Source organism: Oncorhynchus kisutch, linkage group LG2 (genome assembly GCF_002021735.2).
Source record: "Oncorhynchus kisutch isolate 150728-3 linkage group LG2, Okis_V2, whole genome shotgun sequence".
NCBI lineage: Eukaryota > Metazoa > Chordata > Actinopteri > Salmoniformes > Salmonidae > Oncorhynchus > Oncorhynchus kisutch.
Window position 1 is genome coordinate 25937552 of NC_034175.2, and position 23149 is coordinate 25960700.

The following is a 23149-nucleotide window of genomic DNA, read 5'->3' on the forward strand; positions in this document are numbered from 1 at the left end:
GGCACCATTCACATGGGTAAAAAATGCATTGCAGCCACCACAAAGGCCTGCCTTGTCCTCATTGTTTCACATAGGCCGATAGAACACATTCGGCTCAAAAAATGAAATCACTAATTTGACTCCTACAGATAGAGAACGGGAGGGGGAACTATGACAAAACGTCTTTGAAAGACATTTCATGGTATAGTGTGTAACGTTTAAGTGTGATAGGCCAAGAGATGGAAAGTAAAGTAAGCACACAATCTACTTAAGGAAGACTAACATTTCAATTTATTCGTCATTCATTTGGAGTCAAGATTTTTTTTTAAAAGCTTGATGGTAAAAGGCAGGTAGCCTGGTGGATAAAAGCATTGGGCCAGTAACTCCCTGAGCCAGCGAGTTGGACAAATCTGCCATTCTGCCCTTGAGCAAGACAATAACAACTGCTCCCTGGATGCCCATGGCGTGGTTGTTTTTAAAGGCAGCCCCCCGCACATCTCTGATTATGAGGCTTTGAGTTAAATGCGGAAGACACATTTCGGTTGAACACATTCAGTTGAGCAACTGACTAGGTATCCCTCTTTCCCAATCAAATACAATCTCTGTTGGGTCATGTATGTGCTACTGTGTGACTTCATTGCAACAGGGCTTTTCCACCAGTGGCTTTCTTCTGTGAAGCTGTGCATTTTTGTAGCCCCAACATGATCAGCTGTGGATCATGGTACAGTATGTTGCTACAACGTTGATCTTTAAATAAATAGATATTTAATCAAGATGGAGAAAAGCATGTTAAACATGGCCACCGTGTTCCTATTTTCATATATTTAAACTTATATTTGTGAGATTTGGAGATGCCACATGCACATGCATGTCATCACAAATCTCTGAACATTTATATACAGTACCAGTTTGGACACACCTACTCATTCAAGGGGTTTTTCTTAAATTTGTTACTATTTTCTACATTGTAGAATAATAGCGAAGACATCAAAACTATGAAATAACACACATGGAATCATGTAGTAACCATAAAAGTGTTTGTGCACATAAAAGTAGTGCGCATAAGAACAACTTTTGCAGTTAAATTCCCATGTACCTAATTAAAAATACAAATGAAATGGGTTTCCATCGCATTTTCAACTCCACTGATGTTTTGTCACATTGTTTGTTGTTGCTTTATTTAGCTAATGTGCCCACTCCGGTATTGGCACACTCACATGTGCTCTAGTCAACATCTTGTGTGTAGGGGCGGCAGGTATCCCAGTGGTTAGAGCGTTGGACTAGTAACCGGAAGGTTGCAAGATCGAAGCCCCGAGCTGACATGGCAAAAATCTGTCGTTCTGCCGCTGTGTTCCTTGTTCTTAAACCTTCATTGAAAATAGGAATTGGTTCTTTAACTGACCTCCCTACTTAAAACAACAACAAAAAAGTCAACAGGGCAGGTATGGTCCACATGATGAGATTAGTACAGACAAAAGAGCGAGTTTAACAAATAGTTTGATTTGTCAAACTGCAACCAAGTATTGATCATCATGTCACCAGAATAAGACCCTCGATATTTATTGGAAAAGTGCATCAAGCTTGCCACCTTGCACTTTCACCAATCTGTTATTTCATCTGTAGCCTACGAAACTGCAAGCCTTGCCGAATCGTAGTGGGAGCATCAAATAACATGTCATTTTGGGACTCCAAATGTACTTCGATATAAAGGTTATTATACCAATATTTGCGCACAAAAGCGTTCCCAGAGCCATTTCTCGCATCATTAATTGTGCCAACACAAAAAGATCACACCATGCCTTAGTGTATTTGTTTAGTTAACATTTGGAAAGCTTACCAACAAATGTGATGTTTCCATCAGGCCTGTCATTACATGTTTTTATGCAACATGTAATTTACTCGCATTAAAAGGTTGGATTGAAACGTTTTTAACTGTAATGAATTTGAAAATAATATGTAGGCCTATTACGACAGGTGGGCTCCAGTGGATTATCATTCTAATTTCGTTGGCTACTCAGTTCTGAGGGAGAATGCAATTGGGCTACATCGTGTGTTACGATCATGACCAAAAGTCACGGATGATTTTGTGTATCTAAAAGAAAAAAAACTATTTTCATCAGCGGACTTTTGAAAGGTGAATACAATTTTCCTATACGTCTGAAACCTGACGCCGCCAGAGACAACAACAACCGCATCCTGTAAAACACGTGGGAAGTCTAAGGACACTGTCCCCCAATGCTGCATTCTGCACTGTTATTAGCCTGCTTTGTATCAACTACGTCAAATTATTTTCCACCTTTCAAGTTTCTAACTATATCGTAACTTTTTTTTCAGCACGCAGGGTCATTCAAAACAATCAACTCTGATTTTACGCTACATTACCAACGAAATGTAGCCAGACAAATTCACTGCTATACTTATACGTTGTTGCAATGTCCTCGAAACAAAAACAGCCATGTTTTGATGTTATGACATTCTTCAAATCAGGGCACAGGCAAATAAAACAAAATAGTAGCCTAATTGAATGACCACTCCCATTCCTCATCAAGTAACACTGTATTCACACGGAGTCAAATACGTTGGTCTGAGGCTATAATACCATTCCGACCTGCAACCAGCAACAATAATATGTATTTAACGACTTCCTTTCCCAGTAAGACAGTAGACAACCGTTTTCCCCTTAGGAGAGGTATGGTTATGCAATATGAGGGAATTACTCCAGATAGGCCTACGGCTACTTGGGGCACTATATTTTGAGAGTGCCGGTTCCACTCATCTTTTGATTCTATTAATGACTTATTTACATTGCATGGCACGTTTCTGGCGTATTTTACTCGCGGTGGTCTCGTTGCCGTAGGACTGTACAGGTTCAATGCTCTCTGTCCCTGTCTGTTTGTCTGTCACCCTCTGTCACCGGCTCTCTTGTGTCACCTCTCGTGTCACTTGCGCTAAGAATGTAGAGCCCCGGCGTGACGTCCCTGCAACGTTATGCATCGCATACTAACCTACAGCTGGCTTAAATGGCTTGGAACTTCATATTTCACTTGTTAGCCTATACGGCAATAGATTTGGGTATTGTGCCTATAGCCTTTACCGAATGTTAATCTTTGTAGTCTGCTAGTAAATAAAACCAGTCAAATAAGTAAATACATGTTCATTTTTAATTTTTTAATTTTTATTTTTTATATATGAGGTTTGAATAGGCTAAGCGTAGCCTAATTGTTTCTACCAGACATCTGTGCGCAGACGTGTGATTTGCTCCCTTGCCCTACGTGGACACTACTTTGTGATTGTGACGTCACAGCCCTCCTGCTTTCTTTCCTTCCACAATGTCACACACATCTCCATGCATAGGAGAACGGGAGAATAGTTGTTTGTTTAGGCTTCCCCATATAGAGCATAGGACCTCCGTCTACAATGGCGCATTGAAGTTTATAAAGGACAATAAGACACGTAGTTCAAAAGTTGTGCTCCATCTGATTCCGACACCCCCCACCCAGCATCTTTCGACTCCACACCCCCGCCACATGTTTTGCATCCCCCCCACCATAGACTCGAATTTGTAATGAACTTCAACTAATTTCGTTGGTAGGCTATTTAACATGTTGGCGACTTTTGAGTCGGCGAACTCAAAATCAGTTATTATGAACGGATGAAATTTGTGTCATGTTCCTCTCACTAAATGACAGCTATGGCATGTCCATTAGACCTATGTGTAGGACATTCGACTTCCTAATATGGATGTGCTTTCATCTGTCTCTGCCTGTTTTAAGGAACAAACAACAAAGTCGATTAAATATCCATTTAATAATTGACTACGATTATAAAAACAACAAACATGAATCTAGTCAACCATGCACTTCCAATAACGTTCCTCCAATCGGATTAATCCCTTTGGGTTTTGATGTTGCATGATTTACAGAACAACCTTTTCAACTTCACATTTCAAGAATATGACAAAGCAAAGGTAGCCTATATTAGGGCAGCTCTATCCAACCCATATGATATAAACCACGTACGCATGTTGTTATAGATCCAGACTATTGATAATGGAATGTTTGTTGTGTTTGTTTGATATAGTCTCACGTAGGTTAAATTAATAGGTTCGTATTTGCTCCAACTCCTACTCTTCGACTCGGCTGCCATTCAGAACCCTCACCAAACACACGGAAGCGAAACATCAATGTCATCTAATATTGTTTACGTACCTGTGTGCAAGTGTGTGATCAAAACATATCCTGGAAGCACTCCCGAAGAATAGGCGAACGCAAAAGGTGAAAGCAGCATGCGCTGTATGTTGAAGTGCATATGATTGAGTGAGTCGAAACCACTGTGACACGGGGATAGTCATCGGTCTCCCAAGTATTCAATGCACTAAGAGCTTGATTCCTCTCGAGCGATGACGATAAGCAAAGCCTCCAATTGCTTCTTTAACTCCTAAGTAGAGCCTATTTCCTGGACTGTGTTCCATTAGGAGCAAAACCAAGACGTTTGCGCCTCGGTCGTTTCATGGATACACCTTTCAGTGCCTGTGGATGGTCTCTCCCGAATTAAATGAACTATTTACTATTGTCTCCATCAGCACAAAGTTCTTGATACTATACTAAATCAAATATTCGGTTGACATACACGACGACATGACATGTTGGCCCAACACTTGTATATTCGCCAACATATTGACTATCAATGTGTTATCATTTGGATTCAATTCAGTCAGACAGGTTCTCAAACCTGCTTACGCACGTCGTAGATAGAAGCCGTTTGGAATGCATGCAGTTACAGACAGAGGAATCAGATAAATCCCAAACAAATAGCCTAGATGAACTAGTCTAACTTCTAATTGCCCTATGTAATTATAAGTAATATACTGTAGCGACCCACGCTATACGATTCCCACCGAGTTAACATATTGGCAAGATGCGTAGGGTGTATACCTTTCACAGCGACCCGGGTTCGCTTCCCACGCTCAAAATGAGCTATATCGGTGTCAGAAGTGGGGCAATGGGATTGCACCGTGAGGCTGAAGTTAGTTGAAGCACGGGGACGTACCTTCCTTTTCGAATGGGGCAGTGTAGCCCTCGTTTAATGAGCCATATTAAAATTCCACAAAGTGAGTTTACCCTATTGGTGCGATGCATACGGTGTTCTGCCTTTCCAGAGACCCAGTTGGTTTCCTGTTCCATTCGTTCGCTACAACACCATGGCATTTAAAAAATGTTTTATCATTCATTAAACATGTATTAGCTATATTACAATCTTTACGAAGCTGTAATTACGTTTTTATTCTGTAATGATTGGTAAAAGCAAAGTGTATTAATTTGTTAGTTGCATTAATACAGGATATGTTTGTAACCTACTCTATTGTTTTTGATACAGTGGAATTCCCTTGTGCTGTTAAAGGTAAAATAGTAATATATTGTTTCAGTGAAAGAAATGATCTGCGTGGTAGGTTGGCCTATTTTAGTAGACTCACTAGCATAGGAAGGCTGTATAAGCACACCGATTTGAAAGATACATTTAGGGTTATCTCTTGATCCGCCTAAATTGACTTTAGACTATGGTAGGTTGAATTTAAACGAAGAGGCCTAGATAATATGAGACTACTTTTAAATTGTGCCACTTTGAGTTCAATTTATGTTGTGGGTAGATTCATATCTGCATTGCAGTGAGTAAGCCCTGGATATAGGGAGGGTGTTTGCTTTGCATGCATAGGGAAGAAGCCTTCTTCCTAACTTCTGATGTACCAGTGATTTAAGCCACTGAGTCTTATCAACCACAAGCCTTGAATCGGTACCCACTGATACACCACACTCCAGCTCACAATGGCTTCCCTGAGCATACACATACACACTGCCTTCAGAAAGTATTCAGACCCCTTGACTTTTTCCACATTTTGTTAGGTTACAGCCTTGTTCAAAAAATTGATTCAATATGTATTTTTTTCAGCAATCTACGCACAATACCCGATAATGACAAAATAAATACCTTATTTACACAACAATTCAGACCCTTTGCTGTGAGACTTCGAAATTGAGCTCAGGTGCATCCTGTTTCCATTGATCATCCTTGAGATGTGTCTGCAACTTGATTGGAGTCCACCTGTGGTAAATTCAATTGATTGGACATAATTTGGAAAGGCACACACATGTCTATGTAAGGTCCCACAGTTGACAGTGGATGTCAGAGCAAAGACCAAGCGATGAGGTCAAAGGAATTGTCCGCAGAGCGCAGAGACAGGATTGTGTCGAGGCACAGATCTGGGGAAGGGTACCAAAATATTTCTGAAGCATTGAAGGTCCCAAAGAACACAGTGGCCTCCACCATTCTTAAATGGAAGAAGTTTAGAACCACAAAGACTCTTCCTAGAGCTGGCCGCCCAGCTAAACTGAGCAATCAGGCCTTGGTCAGGGAGGTGACCAAGAACCCTTTGGTCACTCTGACAGAGCTCAAGAGTTCCTCTATGGAGATGGGGGAACCTTCCAGAAGGACAACCTTTTCTGCAGCACTAAACCAATCAGGCCTTTATGGTAGAGTGGCCAGACAGAAGCCACTCCTCAGTAAAAGGCAGCCCTCTTGGAGTTAAAGGCACCTAAAAAACAAGATTGAAGCCTTTGGCCTGAATGCCAAGCGTCACGTCTGGAGGAAACCTGGCACCATCCCTACTGTGAAGCATGGTGGTGGTAGCATCATGCTGTGGGGATGTTCTTTAGCTTCCAGGACTGGGAGACTAGTCAGGACCGAGGCAGAGAATAACAAAGCAAATTACAGAGAGATCATAAAAACCTTTTAAAAAATCTGCTCCAGAGCTCTCAGGACCTCAGACTGGGGTGAAGGTTCACCTTCCAACAGGACAACGACCCTAAGCACACAGCCAAGACAACTCAGAAGTGGCTTTGGGACAAGTCTCTGAATGTACTTGAGTGGCCCAGCCAGAGCCCGATCAAACATCTCTGGAGAGACCTGAAAATAGCTGTGCAGCAACGCTCCCCATCCAACCTGACAGAGCTTGAGAGCATCTGCAGAGAAGAATGGGAGAAACTCCCCAAATCCAGGTGTGCCAAGCTTGTAGCATCATACCCTAAAAGACACGAGGCTGTAATGACTGCCCAAGGTACTTCAACAAAGTACTGAGCAAACAAAGTACATAAGCAAAATACTTATGTAAATGTGATATATAAATATATATATATATATATATATATATATATATATATATATATATATATATACAGTTGAAGTCAGAAGTTTACATATACTTAGGTTGGAGTCATTAAAACTGGTTCCAGAATTAAAGAAAATGATGTCATGGCTTCAGAAGCTTCTGATAGGCTAATTGACATCATTTGAGTCAATTGGAGGTGTACTTGTGGATGTATTTCAAGGCCTACCTTCAAACTCAGTGCCTCTTTACTTAACATCATTGGAAAATCAAAAGAAATCATCCAAGACCTTAGGAAAAACATTTTAGACCTCCACAAGTCTGGTTCATCCTTCGGAGCAATTTCCAAACACCTGAAGGTACCACGTTCATCTGTACAAACAATAGTACGCACGTATAAACACCATGGGATGATGCAGCTGTCATACCGCTCAGGAAGGAGATGCATTCTGTCTCCTAGAGATGAACGTACTTTGGTGCGAAAAGTGCAAATCAATCCCAGAACAACAGCAAAGGACCTTGTGAAGATGCTGGAAGAAACAGGTACAAAATCAAATATCATCCAATGACTTGTAATATATTCTGTACAGTATTTTGCCATATTTGGAATCTTAACATTTCCCACTCACGATCCACAGTAAAACGAGTTCTATATCGACATAACCTGAAAGGCCTCTCAGCAAGGAAGAAGCCACTGCTCCAAAACCGCCATAAAAAAAGCCAGACTAAGGTTTGCAACTGCACATGGGGACATAGATCATACTTTTTGGAGAAATGTCCTCCAGTCTGATGAAACAAAAATAGAACTGTTTGGCCATAATGACCATTGTTATGTTTGGAGGAAAAAGGGGGATGCTTGCAAGCCGAAGAACACCATCCCAACCGTGAAGTACAGGGGTGGCAGCATCATGTTGTGAGGGTGCTTTGCTGCAGGAGGAACTGGTGCACTTCACAAAATAGAAGGCACTGTATATTCACACACGCACACACACACACTTCACACACATATACACACACACACACACAAAAAAAAGACAAGTGACTAAATCATTATTTGGGATAGATAGTTAGCCTTTTAAAAGTGCATATGCATTGAACATGTGTACAGTACACACAACGCCATATGACAACGACATGGCCATAGAGCCCCCTTCCTCTTTAAGCTTCTCTGCAGTGTCTTAGACTAGTGCTCTGAGATGCTTCTTGTCACAATAGAGGGGTCGTACTCAATACTCCCTTCATCTCTACCATCTGAGAGGCAGGGAGGGTCAAGAGACAAGGTGTCCTCTGTAAGCCAGTCATTCAAGAGGCTTCTCTGTCATTTGTCAAACGTCCTATCGCGGTTCTTTATTTACACTGCAATAACTGCTTCAGGGTTGTAGCAGAACTTCAATGAATCATTCAAATCAATGTCACCCTCTAGGTTTCATTCATACTCATACACAAGTAACGAATGTAGTGCACACACACACACACACACACACACACACACACACACACACACACACACAAAACACACACACACACACACACACACACACACACACACACACACACACACACACACACACACACACACACACACACACACACACACACACACACACACACACAAAAACACACATGCACTCACACACACACACACACAGACACACACACAAACACATGCTGGTCCTAACCTCAGGGCGGGCTTTTAATAGCTATTCTACTTGTATTCACCACAATGCCTTACACTATGTAATATTCCACTCATACAGGAACGCGACAGAGACTATATTTATAAAAGTCCTGTAGTTGGGCTAGCTTGCCGTAACAGTGAAGGTGTGTTACACAACTGACTGACACCACAGCCCCTTGTGCTCAATTAGCTCCCAGTACATTATTGACTCCTTGCTAATTGTCAGCTGTTTGGTGTGCACCGAGAACCTTACTGCCTTACCACAGGGATTGAAGGGGAGTGCTTTGTTACCTCACGGCCAATGACCACATCATGAGCGCACGCAATCCCCACCATAATGCTATACAATATCAACTATTAATGTGATGTGTCAGATTACTTGTTTTGAATAAGAGGCAAATAACTAACACTTTATTTACCCTCTGTTTTCTATCCTCTATCCTTTGTCATTTTTGATCAGTTCCTTAATGTGCTCTTCCCTCCCTCCTCTCTCTCTGTCTCTCTCTCTCTCTCTCTCTCTCTCTCTGTTTCTGTCCTCCCCCTCGCTGTCTTTTTAAACGCACTGTTTGATTTTCCCTCTTATCAAGTTCCACTGCGGCCTTAGAGAGGGGATCCGCCCCCACCATTGATCATGCTATTTTAGCCACGTCGTTGAGGACCGGGAAATATATCCGACCACAGGCCTTGGCCGTGCAACACGAGGCATTACATCCCAACAACCCCTGCTATCAATGGCAACAGAACAGGTAACCAACCCGAGTTGGTCGTGAACACCACGCGGCGTCACACAAACATCAAAATGCTGTTCTTCTGTAAAAATGTGATACAGGTCCATGTGGCTGTGGAAAATTAATTGTTTATTGGGTGTGTGATTGTGTTGACAAGTCTGGCCTCAGATAGGGAATAAGGCAATTGATTGGGAAGTCCCAGGTTGCATCCTCCTCCGCTAATATAATCATGTGGTGTAATCATGTAATATCATGCTAATCCTATCTTGGATGAGAAAGTGGACTCCTGCGCAGCCAGCAGCCAACCCAGGAAGTGAACCCATTTCCTGTGGGGGCTGTGTGTGTGTGTGTCTCTGGCAGTGCATTTTAAACAGCAGTGACTGCAGAAGGAGGAGGAGGAGGAGGGAGCCTGATGGATACAGCACACAGTGATGCTGCTGCAGCACTGAGATTGTCTTCTTCAGCTCGCCTTCCTCCACCCACCCCTCCTCTGCCTCTCTTCACCAGAATTATCACTGTCTGAAACCCATTCTCCTCGACATACACATGCACGCCAACTTGCACGCAGGCACACACTCACTCATGCAGATAGACACGCATGCACGCATGCAGGCACACACACATGCACGTACGCAGGCACACGCACACATGCCCCCCCCCCCCCCCCCACCTCACTCACACATAGAATCCCGGCTGCCACAAGTAGAAGAACGAGATCATTCAAAGCAAGGGAAGCATGCACATAGTTCAAGGTGCTGCGAGAACAAAGAACAAACACAAAACATCAAGAGTCCGTGAATGTATGTGTTTTATACAGTAAGCTGCCATCCTCTCAATACAACTTGAGAGGATAATATGATTCCTGAGCTGAGGGGGTTGGACTGCACATTGTCATCGTAACCTACCTTTACAGCTTACATTGTACACATATCCTGTTTCGAGAGCACAGAGGCAGGAAGTACTTTCTCATTCTTTGCCATGCATGGTTTCTCTTTCAATGATAGCCTCATCATATGTAACTGAGGAGAAAGGAAGGATACACTCTCCCCTTTCATCAGTGTCTTTTAAGTACAGGGCTGGGTTTTTTATTTTACCTTTATGTAACTAGGCAAGTCAGTTAAGAACAAATTCTTATTTTCAATGACGGCCTAGGAACAATGGGTCAACTGCCTGTTCAGGGGCAGAACGACAGATTTGTACCATGTCAGCTCGGGGGTTTGAACTTGCAACCTTCCGGTTACTAGCAGGGTCATTTTTAGCTGTTTGAATGCATTAAAACAACTTTTATTTGTTGACAAATAGTTGAATAGACCATAGACAGCTTGTCGAACATCTCGTTCCAAAATCACGGGCATTAATATGGAGTTGGTCACCCCTCTTCTGGGAAGACTTTCCACTTGATGTTGGAATATTGCTGCGGGGACTTGCTTCCATTCAGCCGCAAGAGCATTAGTGAGGTAGGGCACTGATGTTGGGCGATTAGGCCTGGCTCGCAGTCAGTGTTCCAATTCATCTCAAAGGTGTCCGATGGGGTTGAGGTCAGGCCTCTGTGCAGGCCAGTCAAGTTCTTCCAAACTACTTCTGTATGGACCTCGCTTTGTGCACGGGGGCATTGTCATGCTGAAACAGGCAAGGGCCTTCCCCAGCAACAGGTGTGGCTGAAATAGCCAAATCCACTCATTTGAAGGGGTGTCCACATACTTTTGTATATACAGTGTATTTGATGCTATTCATTGTGACTAAATAATGCATAATATGCACTTATGCATTTAGGTGTATAGTAACTTTAAGATGATTGGGATATGAAGCTCAAATAATGCTAACGTGGGGGATATTGAGTTGTATTGGTTTTGAAATGCTAAGAAGTTAGCTTTTAAGGATAGTGGCCAGGTAAACAAAGCCAAAGCATGGATTAATGTCTTACCTTGTCCATAGACCTCTTACAGGGCAAGGAAGCCAATGTTTTGTAAATTGGGTGAACTATCCCTTGAATCATGTTGAATACACTGTGTGTATGGGTGTGTCTCTGTGCCTGTGTGAGTGACAGCTCAGCTCGTGAAAAGTTCTGATTATCAAGCTCATTTTGCACGGACACACTCCAATAGAAGACGTCTACTATCGTATTATAATGTCACTGAAGCTAGTTGGTTGCACTTGCCGCTGCTTAGGGTGATCAATGACACCAACACCATCATCATCCCAGACACCCTGGACCCACTCTAATTCGCATTCCACCCAACAGATCCACAGATGACGAAATCTCTATTGCACTTCACACTGCCCTCTCTCACCTGGACAAGAGGAGCAGCCATGTGAGAATGCTGTTCTTTGACTATAGCTCAGCATTCAACACCATACTGCCCTCCAAACTCATCACTAAGCTAAGGACACTGGGACCTAACATCTCCCTCTGCAACTGGATCCTGGACTTCCTGACTGGGCAAGTCAGTCAGGAACAACTTCTTATTTACAATGACGGCCTACACTGGCCAAACCCGGACGACGCTGGGCCAATTGTGCGCTGCCTTATGGGGCTCCCAACCTCGGCCGGTTGTGATACAGCCTGGATTCGAACCAGGGTGTCTGTAGTGACACCTCTAGCACTGAGACGCAGTGTCTTAGACCGCTGCGCCATGCTGACCCTCAACATGGGGTTCCCTCAGGGGTGCGTGCTTAGTCCCTTCCTGTACTGCGTGGCCACGCCACCCACAACTGCGTGGCACGCAAGACTTCAACACCATCATTAAGTTTTCTGACGACACTACGGTGGTAGACCTGATCAGAGCTGATCAGCCTAAATTATAGGGAGGTCAGAAAACTGGCAGTATGGTGCCAGGACAACAACCTCTCCCTCAACGTCAGCAAGACAAAAGAGCTGATCGTGGACTACAGGAAACGGAGGGCCGAGTACACCCCCATTCACATCGACGGGGCTGTAGTGGAGCGGGTCGAGAGTTTCAGGTTCCTCTGTGTCCACATCGCTAAGGACCTATCATGGTCCACACACACCAACACAGTCGTGAAGTAAAGGCAGAACAATGCCTCTTCGCCCTCAGGATGCTGAAAATATTTGGCATGCACCTGTAGACAAAGTTCTACAGGTGCACCGTTGAGAGCATCCTGACTGGCTGCATCACTACTTGGCATCCGACCACAAAGTGCTACAAAGGGTAGTGCGTACGGCACAGTGCATCACTGGGGCCAAGCTCCCTGCCATCCAGGACCTCTATACCAGGCAGTGTCTGAGGAATGCCCTAAAAATTGTCAAAGACTCCAGTCACCCAAGTCATAGACTGTTCTCTCTGTTACCGCACGGCAAGCGGTACCGATTCACCAAGTCTGGAACCAACAGCACCTTGAACAACTTCTACCCCCAAGCCATAACTGTTAAATAGTTATTCCACGTAAATAGCTCGTCACTCTATTCCTAGTTATATGTATTGTACATAACAACCTCAATTACCTCGGACCCCTGCACAGCGACTCGGTACTGGTACCCCGTGTATATAGCCAAGTCATCGTTACTCATTGTGTATTTATTATTGTATGTTATTACTTTTCTATTATTTCTCCATTTTCTTTCTCTCTGCATCGTTGGGAATAAGTAAGCATTTCACTGTAAGTCTACACCTGCTGTTTTAGAAGCGTGTGACAAATAACGTTTGATTTGAATTTTGATTTGATTTGATCACCTTTTCACTCGACCATCTCGGCAGCTCCTTGCCCTGAAGGTCTTGATGCACACCACCGTCTGGCATTAGGGTTCTATTAGCCCTATTGACTGGGCTCAACCAGCCAGCACGCTGCTGGTTGAGATATCCTCAGTAGACACACAACACAACCTAAGCACTCATTCTTTAACACAAATGTGTCCCAAAATAATGTAAATCCAATGCCTTGCTTGTTGGTGACTATAGAATTGAGGTTTCAAAGTACAATTATATTGCAAGACCAGTATAACACATACTAGGAAATTCACAGGCTCAATGTAGATCTATTGCTTATCTCTTTGTCTCTTCACTCATCTTGATCACACTAATTACGTCTAAGTAAGTACTGTGTGTGTGTGTGTGCTTGTGTGTGTGTGTGTGTCAGAGACAGCTGTTGTTTGTGTAGGGCTGAGTGCTCAACCCGTCTTGTAATTAGACAAACGCTTCAGTTTAGTGAAAAAATAGAGGAACTGGAATCCCCAATCTCCTATTCCTCAACACACTACCCCTCCCCCAAACGGACACATGCACACACAAAAGAACTCACTCACTCCAGACAATAATGGCTGAAGCCAACAGAAGCCCAGCTGACTTTGAGATATATAGTATCATCCGACAGGTGAATGAGAAAATGTTTCTAGCTTTAAGAGTGAGATACGAGCACATTTCAGAATTGAGCGACTTCGTCTACAATGTTGTGTGATATGTATTAACGAACAAAATACTATTTTTTTCCCCCCACATATTTTTGGGGAACCTGTCGCATTCTTCACAGGACTGAGTTTATTTCACATCAGGGCAACTCAATTTGTTTGTAGTTGAAGCAGCAATAGCCCGAAGTGCGAGAGGCTCAGACGGAAGTATTTCAGAAAAAGAAAGAGAGAAAGAAAGAAGAAAAATAAGAACAGCGCCAACATCAGAAGGTAAAGGAGGAAATCATGGAGCTACTGCTTTTTGTGAGAAGGGGGGGGGGATGGGTGGTTGTAGATTCTCCCTCCTCCCTCTTCCTCTGTTTTCTCCTCTCATCTTTGTTCGAGTGCTTGATGAAAAACAGTCTCCACACCCTGAAACACAATAAGCAAGTGAAGGACGACACATCTCAGACTTCAACAGGAGAGAAAACAAAGTAAACGCACTCTGTCAAAAGTACTTGTGTCAGCGTGTGGTTATAGGGCATGGAGTCAATATGCACCTTTGGTTACATTTAGAGGACATTTCAAAGCATTTGGAATAGATTTATACTCATTTTAAATGAAAGGAAATGCATGTTAACAATAGGATGCAACACAGTTGACACGTAATGGATATTGGAAATGACACCTTCTTTTCAAAACCTTTGACGCTTTTACAGTTCACAGCGATCGTCATCGTCATCACCCCCCGCCGCCTCCCGTCACCCGGGGTCAGTCCTATGCTTTGAGACGGTCCTTTACAAAGGAACGATCACATCCTCTGGTTTATAATAAGTCCTTATCTAATGAGGAGGGATTGGTCACAGCAGGGTGTCTCATATCCTCCTTCTCTCTGGGCTGGGGACACACAACAATAGCCTTGATCTGGGTCTTGTCTGCTCTGTCTCAAAACCTCCCTCCCGTCTTCCAAGAACTGCCCCGCATGCCTGTCATCTGTAAATCCCTTTTTAGAATTATGACACGGGCCTCTTCATAGATTCTCAGTGGTTTTCCCAAAGTTTGTGGCAAACGCCATTCATAATAGGAGTCGTATTAAATATTGACGGTAGTCAATCTTTTATTTTATTTAACGAGGCAAGTCAGTTAAGAACCCATTCTTATTTACAATGACGGCTTAACTGCCTTGTTCAGGGGCTGAACGACAGATCTTTACCTTGTCAGCTCGGGGATTCGATCTAGTAACCTTTCGGTTAGTGGCCCAACGCTCTAACCACTTGGCTACCTGTCGATCTACCCTAATTCAGCGAGAGCGTATTCAAAGTAGATAACATGTGTGCGTGTAGCCTAAACATGTTGTCAATGGTAACCAAACAGATTTTGATCTTAGCTAAACACCAATCAATGTGATTTCCTAACCATATTTTTAATCTGAACAAAATAATGAAAACAGTACTTCTGTGAAAATGCACGGGAGGGGAAATTGAGATCAGATATAAAAGTCATTGTGTCTTTTAGAGGTTACACTTACATTACTATGGCTACCAAAGCTGTGAAATAATTAGAGACCAGAGTGTTTAGTGGATTAAAATCCAAAACAAAGGCGTCTTGTCAACAGAATAATCCCACAGGAATATTTCTGTTGTAGAATTGGAATTACTGGAGGCTTTCAGTCATGTGACGGTGTTATCAAACTGGGTTTAAGGCATGCTTTCACTTAGTGTGTTGAACCATGACATGTTTGGGCTCTGAATACAACCAAGGCGATTGCCAATTGGAGAATAGAGATTTGCAATGTGTCACGTTTACCATCATAATGATAATATTAATCAATATTCAACATGTTTTACAATGTTGTGTTTGAATTGTAAGAATTCCGACATTTTATTGTATGACTCCTTATTTTAGTTTTAATGTCTTTGGATACATTGATTTCATCTTCCATCAACACAAACACAAACAACAGTCAGAAATCAGTCAGAATTGTACTTTTCCATTGCATACAGGAAGCTGTTCAGCACTTAGTTTATGAAAGGAGAGAGAGAGAGAGAGAGAGAGAGAGAGAGAGAGAGAAAGAGAGAGAGAGAGAGCGAGAGAGAGCGAGAAAGAGAGAGAGAGAGAGAGAGAGAAAGAGAGAGAGAGAGAGAGAGGGAGAGAAAGAGAGAGAGAGAGAGAGAGAGAGAGAGAGAAAGAGAGAGAGAGAGAGAGAGAGAGAGAGAGAGAGAGAGAGAGAGAAAGAGAGAGAGAGAGAGAGAGAGAGAGAGAGAGGAGGGGCAAAAATACCCCTATATGTATTTACTCGATACCCACACTGCGTCTTGACACTGTTCACACTCCAAGGCACAAACTGAACTGAATCTTCTGTGTAGGAAGAGTGCTGCATCTGCTGCTCCAGATTTGATATTTGAAATGGATACAACTGTCATGCAACGGCCCCAAGCTTTCGTGATTTACCTTAAAATACGGTCTCATGCAATATTAACGAGGTATACTTTGTCGAAGGATAGATCATTTACTCCCTCCCTACTGCCTGCTTCCAACATCCCCATTAAGCCAGCGCTCACGCTCAAATCCCTTCTAGAAAACAGGGCTGGGAGAACCTATGTGAGGAGGGAGTGGAGGTGTTCTCTCTCACTCCACACTACCACCACTCCACTACCGTTCTATTGACATTTCTGTTTCCCCCTTGGCTTCAAAGTTTATTCACTGCTGGTCTCTCACGGCGCCGGCTAGTTTGCTTTTCGCTCTCTTTCTTCTCTCCCCCACCTCTGCTCTCCCGTGTCTTTTGTATGAGGCCATTGCATCATCCCCATTGTCATGTTAATGACCTGTTTGTTCTCTTTGCAGAGGCCTTACCATCCATCAAAGCGTCTTCCAGCTTTTCATCTCGCCCAGACTATCTATACCTGTAATTAGGTTTGGGTGAGGGAGAAGATGGATTTGGTTTGCAGCACCATGCAGAGAAAAACAAGACATCAGGAAGTCCTTACCGCTGTTCTGGGACCAGCCCTTAATGGGTGTCTAATTGACCTGGTCTGTCATGTGGCCATGGCTTCATGCGGTCAGGGGGGCAGTTATCTATATGTGTCATCCTGAGAGGATTAGCATTAGTAGTGCGTGCGTCTGTCTGTCTGTCTGTCTGTCTGTCTGTCTGTCTGTCTGTCTGTCTGTCTGTCTGTCTGTCTGTCTGTCTGTCTGTCTGTCTCTGTCTGTCTGGTTGTGGGTGATGGGTGGCATCATGGGGTTCCTATAATTGCCTTCCAGATGAGATGTGAGTGAATCAGGAAAACATGAATGAATTAACATAGTACCCTTCTACCTAAAAGTCAGGCATACAACACATTATCTGAAAGAGGACCGCTAAAATCTATTATCCAAATGCTCTATAAAATAGGAGTGAATCCAGCATCTCTATTTACTTCCTGTCTCTGGTGCAGCTGTACTGCAGACACGCACATCGCTTCAGTGACCTTCAGGATGATCTGAAAACCAAGAATGATGCCTCCGGTGTGTTACTGGTGTGTCTCCTCTCCCAAGATGGACAGCCGAGCATTATTGATCACAAAACACTTCAACAGTGCTATATACTGTGTCGCCTATGGAAGCACATTTAAGAGAACATGTCGTAGCAATTCACGTTTTTTTCTGCTATAAAGCGTGTGATGAAATGGTGTTAATTGGTTGCGTCGGTTTGTTTGTTTGTTCGTTGTTATCTCTCTTCCCCACGGTCTCTCTCCCGACCCCTTCTCGTTTGAAAACCCACAGGGAGGCTGGATGGTAGAACTGCAGGGACAACTCCCTTACCTCTCCTCTCGGTTCTGTTGTTCACAAGGCTACGGTCCCTTCCATAACAACTCCACCTCATCTACTTTGAAAAAGAGGGCCATTTCCTTTCTGCTAGCTTGTTTTCCTCTACTGGCTATGTTCAACATGCAGTCATAGTCTGAAGCTCATTGCAAGCATTTGGAAACATGTTGAAAGTGCCCAAGTAGTTTGTAATACCAGTCTATTTGTCAAATAAATCCACATCCTTCTACAGGAGAGAGCAATGCAATGCCCTTTTCGCATAGTATGAAACCTATTTGCCTATTGACAGATGTGTCTTTTCTTCAAGGCAGGTAGAGCAGACCTTTAATGGCACATACAAATGGACTCTATACACCCTGCTATGCAAGCTGGCAGACACTATTTGATATCAGCCAAATAAGTGTGTGTCCATGTGTGTGTGTGTGTGAGAGAGAGATATGGAGAGAGAGGAAGAGAGAAAGAAAGAAAGAAAGACAGAAAGAGAGATAGAGAGAGAGAAAGTGAGGTCTATGTTGTCAGACACAGGAAAGGGCTCCCAAGTGTCACGTAGAATAGATATCTCGTGCATTGACTCACAAGTTGCTGCATACTAAGTGGAATAACCTAACTTAATATGAATTAAAAAATACAAGACAATGTAGAAATATGAAGATACTATTTTTTTTTTTTTAAACAAGCGACATTGATTCTAACAGTGAACACATTGAGTCCTTTTGTTTAGTTGACCTATTATCTAATATTTGACCTAATACCCACATTTATCAGCCTACATATATCAATTCAATTTAAATTCAAAATAAATAACTATTTATTGATTGCAATAATATTGGTAATCATACATGCCCTGTGGGAAAATGTGATGCGTATTTGGAATGTCCAGTTCACAGTAATGCACTCAAGAATCCCTGAGTTTAATTACTTTATTGTACCATTTCACAGGGGAGGTAGATAGAGACGCTGAGAGGCGCTGAGAGCGCATGGCTGTGCTTCCTTTGTCCCCTGTCGAGGGGCCACAGGGGAGGAATGCCCATAGCGAGAACTGAGCCACCCTGTCAGATGTTATTTCCATGATGCCTAAGAATGATTGAGTTCATAGATCCAATTGCCCCTCTCTGACAGCAGAGAGGACACATCACCGTGGTTACCACACCTGGGACATGATGTATGGGCAGGATGGTAAACGTAGTCAGTACAAGGTCATACCAGATGTCGTCGACTCATCCCTATACCTGTCACACATCATGTATAATCCATATAATTATGCCAAGTCTCACTAATGGACAAAATAATATATATATATTTTTAAAAATTGTATTACCCCGTTTTCTCCCCACTTTCATGGTATCCAATTGGTAGTTGCAGTCTTGTCTCATCGCTTCAACTCCCGTACGGACTCGGGAGAGGCGAAGGTCGAGAGCCATGCGTCATCCGACAACCCAACGAAGCCGCACTGCTTCTTGACACAATGCCCCCACAAAACCCGGAAGCCAGCCGCACCAATGTGTCGGCGGACACACCGTGTACCTGGCGACTGTGTCAGCGTGCACTGCGCCCGACCCGCCACAGGAGTCGCTAGCGATGGGACAAGGACATCCCTGCCAGCCAAACCCTCCCCTAACCTGGACGATGCTGGGCAAATTGTACGTCGCCCCATGATGAACAATACCCCCTCAGCAAACAAGATTCATTTTGACCAAACTCATCTTTTTGTTTTCTTATTATTTACAAAATTCATTGATATTCAGGTCATCACAACATTATGTCGGCCGAACCACTACTGCTCTTTCTGGTGTTAGCCTAAACAGTAGCTGTGCATGGGTAAAGCCAGGGGAGAAAAATACATTTGAGGTTGTTTGCTCTATAGCTTGTGAATTCATATTCCTTGCCGACCGTGGTATACAGGCCCAAATGTCGAGACAATGAGAAGACACAGTGGCAGAATAAATCCAGCCACAGCTCTGGTTCATCACAAAACCGGAGAGCAACATCTGTCCGGTGAAATCCACAAAGCATTTTGACATATAACAAACATGACCTACAGCATGGTCAAGCAAGGTAATGTTTCTGACATTTTCAGACTACTAAACAACTCTTGATTTAGAACCACAGAGAGTTACTGCAAGTCACAAAGAAAACAGGAGCTGCCTCCACTATTCCAGCATCACTTCAACTTCAACATTTCAACATCATCAAAATCACATACGCTTAGTTTAAGACACGGACAAAACTAAAAGATACCAAAAACAATTTAGTCCAATCAACGTAAGCTAAATATGAACTTGCTGTGTGTTTTTATTTTATTACCTTTATTTAACTAAGCGAGTGTGTGTGTGTGTGTGTGTCTACTCAAATTTGTCTGTCCAGCCCTCCACCCACCATGCCTGTCTTCACCATTGAACACAAATCACTGGCAATAGTCCCGTCATTCAAATACCTGTGCAGCAGAAATACTTGCTAAGACCTGCAAGAGTATGAAGGCCATGGTCACCCAACACCAACTGTAAGAGTATGGAGGCCATGGTCACCCAACACCAACTGTAAGAGTATGAAGGCCATGGTCACCCAACACCAACTGTAAGAGTATGAAGGCCATGGTCACCCAACACCAAATGTAAGAGTATGGAGGCCATGGTCACCCAACACCAACTGTAAGAGTATGAAGGCCATGGTCACCCAACACCAACTGTAAGAGTATGGAGGCCATGGTCACCCAACACCAACTGTAAGAGTATGGAGGCCATGGTCACCCAACACCAACTGTAAGAGTATGGAGGCCATGGTCACCCAACACCAACTGTAAGAGTATGGAGGCCATGGTCACCCAACACCAACTGTAAGAGTATGGAGGCCATGGTCACCCAACACCAACTGTAAGAGTATGAAGGCCATGGTCACCCAACACCAACTGTAAGAGTATGGAGGCCATGGTTACCCAACACCAACTGTAAGAGTATGGAGGCCATGGTCACCCAACACCAACTGTAAGAGTATGGAGGCCATGGTCACCCAACACCAACTGTAAGAGTATGGAGGCCATGGTTACCCAACACCAACTGTAAGAGTATGGAGGCCATGGTCACCCAACACCAACTGTAAGAGTATGGAGGCCATGGTCACCCAACACCAACTGTAAGAGTATGGAGGCCATGGTCACCCAACAACAACTGTAAGAGTATGAAGGCCATGGTCACCCAACACCAACTGTAAGAGTATGGAGGCCATGGTCACCCAACACCAACTGTAAGAGTATGGAGGCCATGGTCACCCAACACCAACTGTAAGAGTATGGAGGCCATGGTCACCCAAAACCAACTGTAAGAGTATGGAGGCCATGGTCACCCAACAACAACTGTAAGAGTATGAAGGACATGGTCACCCAACACCAACAATAAGAGTATGGAGGCCATGGTCACCCAACACCAACTGTAAGAGTATGGAGACCATGGTTACCCAACACCAACTGTAAGAGAATGGAGGCCATGGTCACCCAACACCAACTGTAAGAGTATGAAGGCCATGGTCACCCAACACCAACTGTAAGAGTATGGAGGCCATGGTCACCCAACACCAACTGTAAGAGTATGGAGGCCATGGTCACCCATCACCAACTGTAAGAGTATGGAGGCCATGGTCAGCCATCACCAACTGTAAGAGTATGGAGGCCATGGTCACCCCACAACAACTGTAAGAGTATGAAGGCCATGGTCACCCAACACCAACTGTAAGAGTATGGAGGCCATGGTCACCCCACAACAACTGTAAGAGTATGGAGGCCATGGTCACCCATCACCAACTGTAAGAGTATGGAGGCCATGGTCACCCATCATCAACTGTAAGAGTATGGAGGCCATGGTCACCCCACAACAACTGTAAGAGTATGAAGGCCATGGTCACCCAAAACCAACTGTAAGAGTATGGAGGCCATGGTCACCCCACAACAACTGTAAGACCATGGAGGCCGTGGTCACCCAACACCAACTGTAAGAGTATGAAGGCCATGGTCACCCAACACCAACTGTAAGAGTATGGAGGCCATGGTCACCCCACAACAACTGTAAGAGTATGAAGGCCATGGTCACCCAAAACCAACTGTAAGAGTATGGAGGCCATGGTCACCCCACAACAACTGTAAGACCATGGAGGCCGTGGTCACCCAACACCAACTGTAAGAGTATGGAGGCCATGGTCACCCATCACCAACTGTAAGGGTATGGATGCCATGGTCACCCAACACCAACTGTAAGAGTATGAAGGCAATGGTCACCCAACACCAACTGTAAGAGTATGGAGGCCATGGTCACCCCACAACAACTGTAAGAGTATGGAGGCCGTGGTCACCCAACACCAACTGTAAGAGTATGGAGGCCATGGTCACCCAACACTGACTGTAAGAGTATGAAGGCCATGGTCACCCAACACCAATTGCGCTGGCTTGGGCATGCCATTAGAATGTCTCAGGAACCCTTGCAGCAGAAGATCCTGTATGGCCAGCTACATCTTGAAGCACTACAAGGACCAGCTGAAAACATTGCTGAAGAAGTGCAACATCAAACCCACAGACCTGGAGGATTCTGCTGCTGACCGTTCCACCTGGCGGCAGCTCTGCCAGAGCGATGTACAGAGGTGGGAAGACAGGCGCACAAAGAAACAGCAAAAACAGTTCAGGTGGAACACCAACACAGACTGGATATGCCTCACCTGCAATAAAGTTTGTGGATCTCGGATTGGACTCTACAGTCACCAAAGAATTCACCTTTAACTCAGAAGTGGAAGTCATCATCGGATAAGAACTAAGTAAAACCACAAGTCCAAATCCCTAGTCCATTCATGGTTAATTTAGGAAAGGGACATTTTAGTTAGCTAGCTAGCCACTGGAGGACAACAACTCAACGAGAAGCAACAGTTTTTTCTGTAAATTACATTCTGCATTTGATGTGATGTGATTGGTGTGAAGCCAAATCCAAACTGGCTTCCGTTGACAATTTCTTTGGTGTGCCAGGACTATTCACAGTTGAGCTCACTCAGTTTAGCTCAATGCTGATTGGCTATTATTTTATTAAAACATTTTCATTAAGGGAAGCCAAAGGCTCGCTGGCCACCCTTGCATTCAATGCTATGGGCGGCAACAATGTCATACTCTTTTTGACCAGACAGCATTAGATAGATGGGCTTGGGCTTCACATACTGAGAAAGAGGGGCGCTGTTTTGCTCGCTCATATGCTTTCTCCGGTGGGATTCATTCAACCTCTTGCGAATTGAAGTAAAATTATGAAACACAAAGAGACGAAAGATAAGTTATTTGAATTGTTTTGATTTTTTTTATTATCGGTCAATTTTGGGGGGGGAAGCCTGGCTTCTCTTGGCATCCATGAGTACATGCCACTGAGCCTATAAATATAGACAATCCAAACTCCAATACATCACACACCACAAGCACATGTCCAGTACAGACAGGACAA

At 43.8% G+C, this 23149-nt stretch overlaps 1 protein-coding gene and 1 long non-coding RNA gene across 3 annotated transcripts in view; one reads left to right on the top strand and one right to left on the bottom strand.

The window, feature by feature from the left end:
- The window catches only part of LOC109903926 (zinc finger protein 516), a 52391-nt gene extending 47494 nt beyond the window's left edge, over positions 1-4897 (bottom strand). The window contains exon 1 of one of the 2 annotated variants that reach the window (XM_031792003.1): positions 4188-4897. The gene's annotated coding sequence lies outside the window, so the exon portion shown is untranslated. The remainder of the gene's footprint in view (positions 1-4187) is intronic. The other variant, XM_020500943.2, reaches the window with a different exon arrangement.
- Positions 4898-13789: 8892 nt separating this feature from the next.
- On the top strand, positions 13790-17556 carry LOC116353972 (uncharacterized). Its single transcript, XR_004203380.1, has 2 exons — positions 13790-14177; positions 16731-17556. It is a non-coding gene; the product is annotated as an uncharacterized LOC116353972 (long non-coding RNA).
- Positions 17557-23149: the final 5593 nt, after the last annotated feature.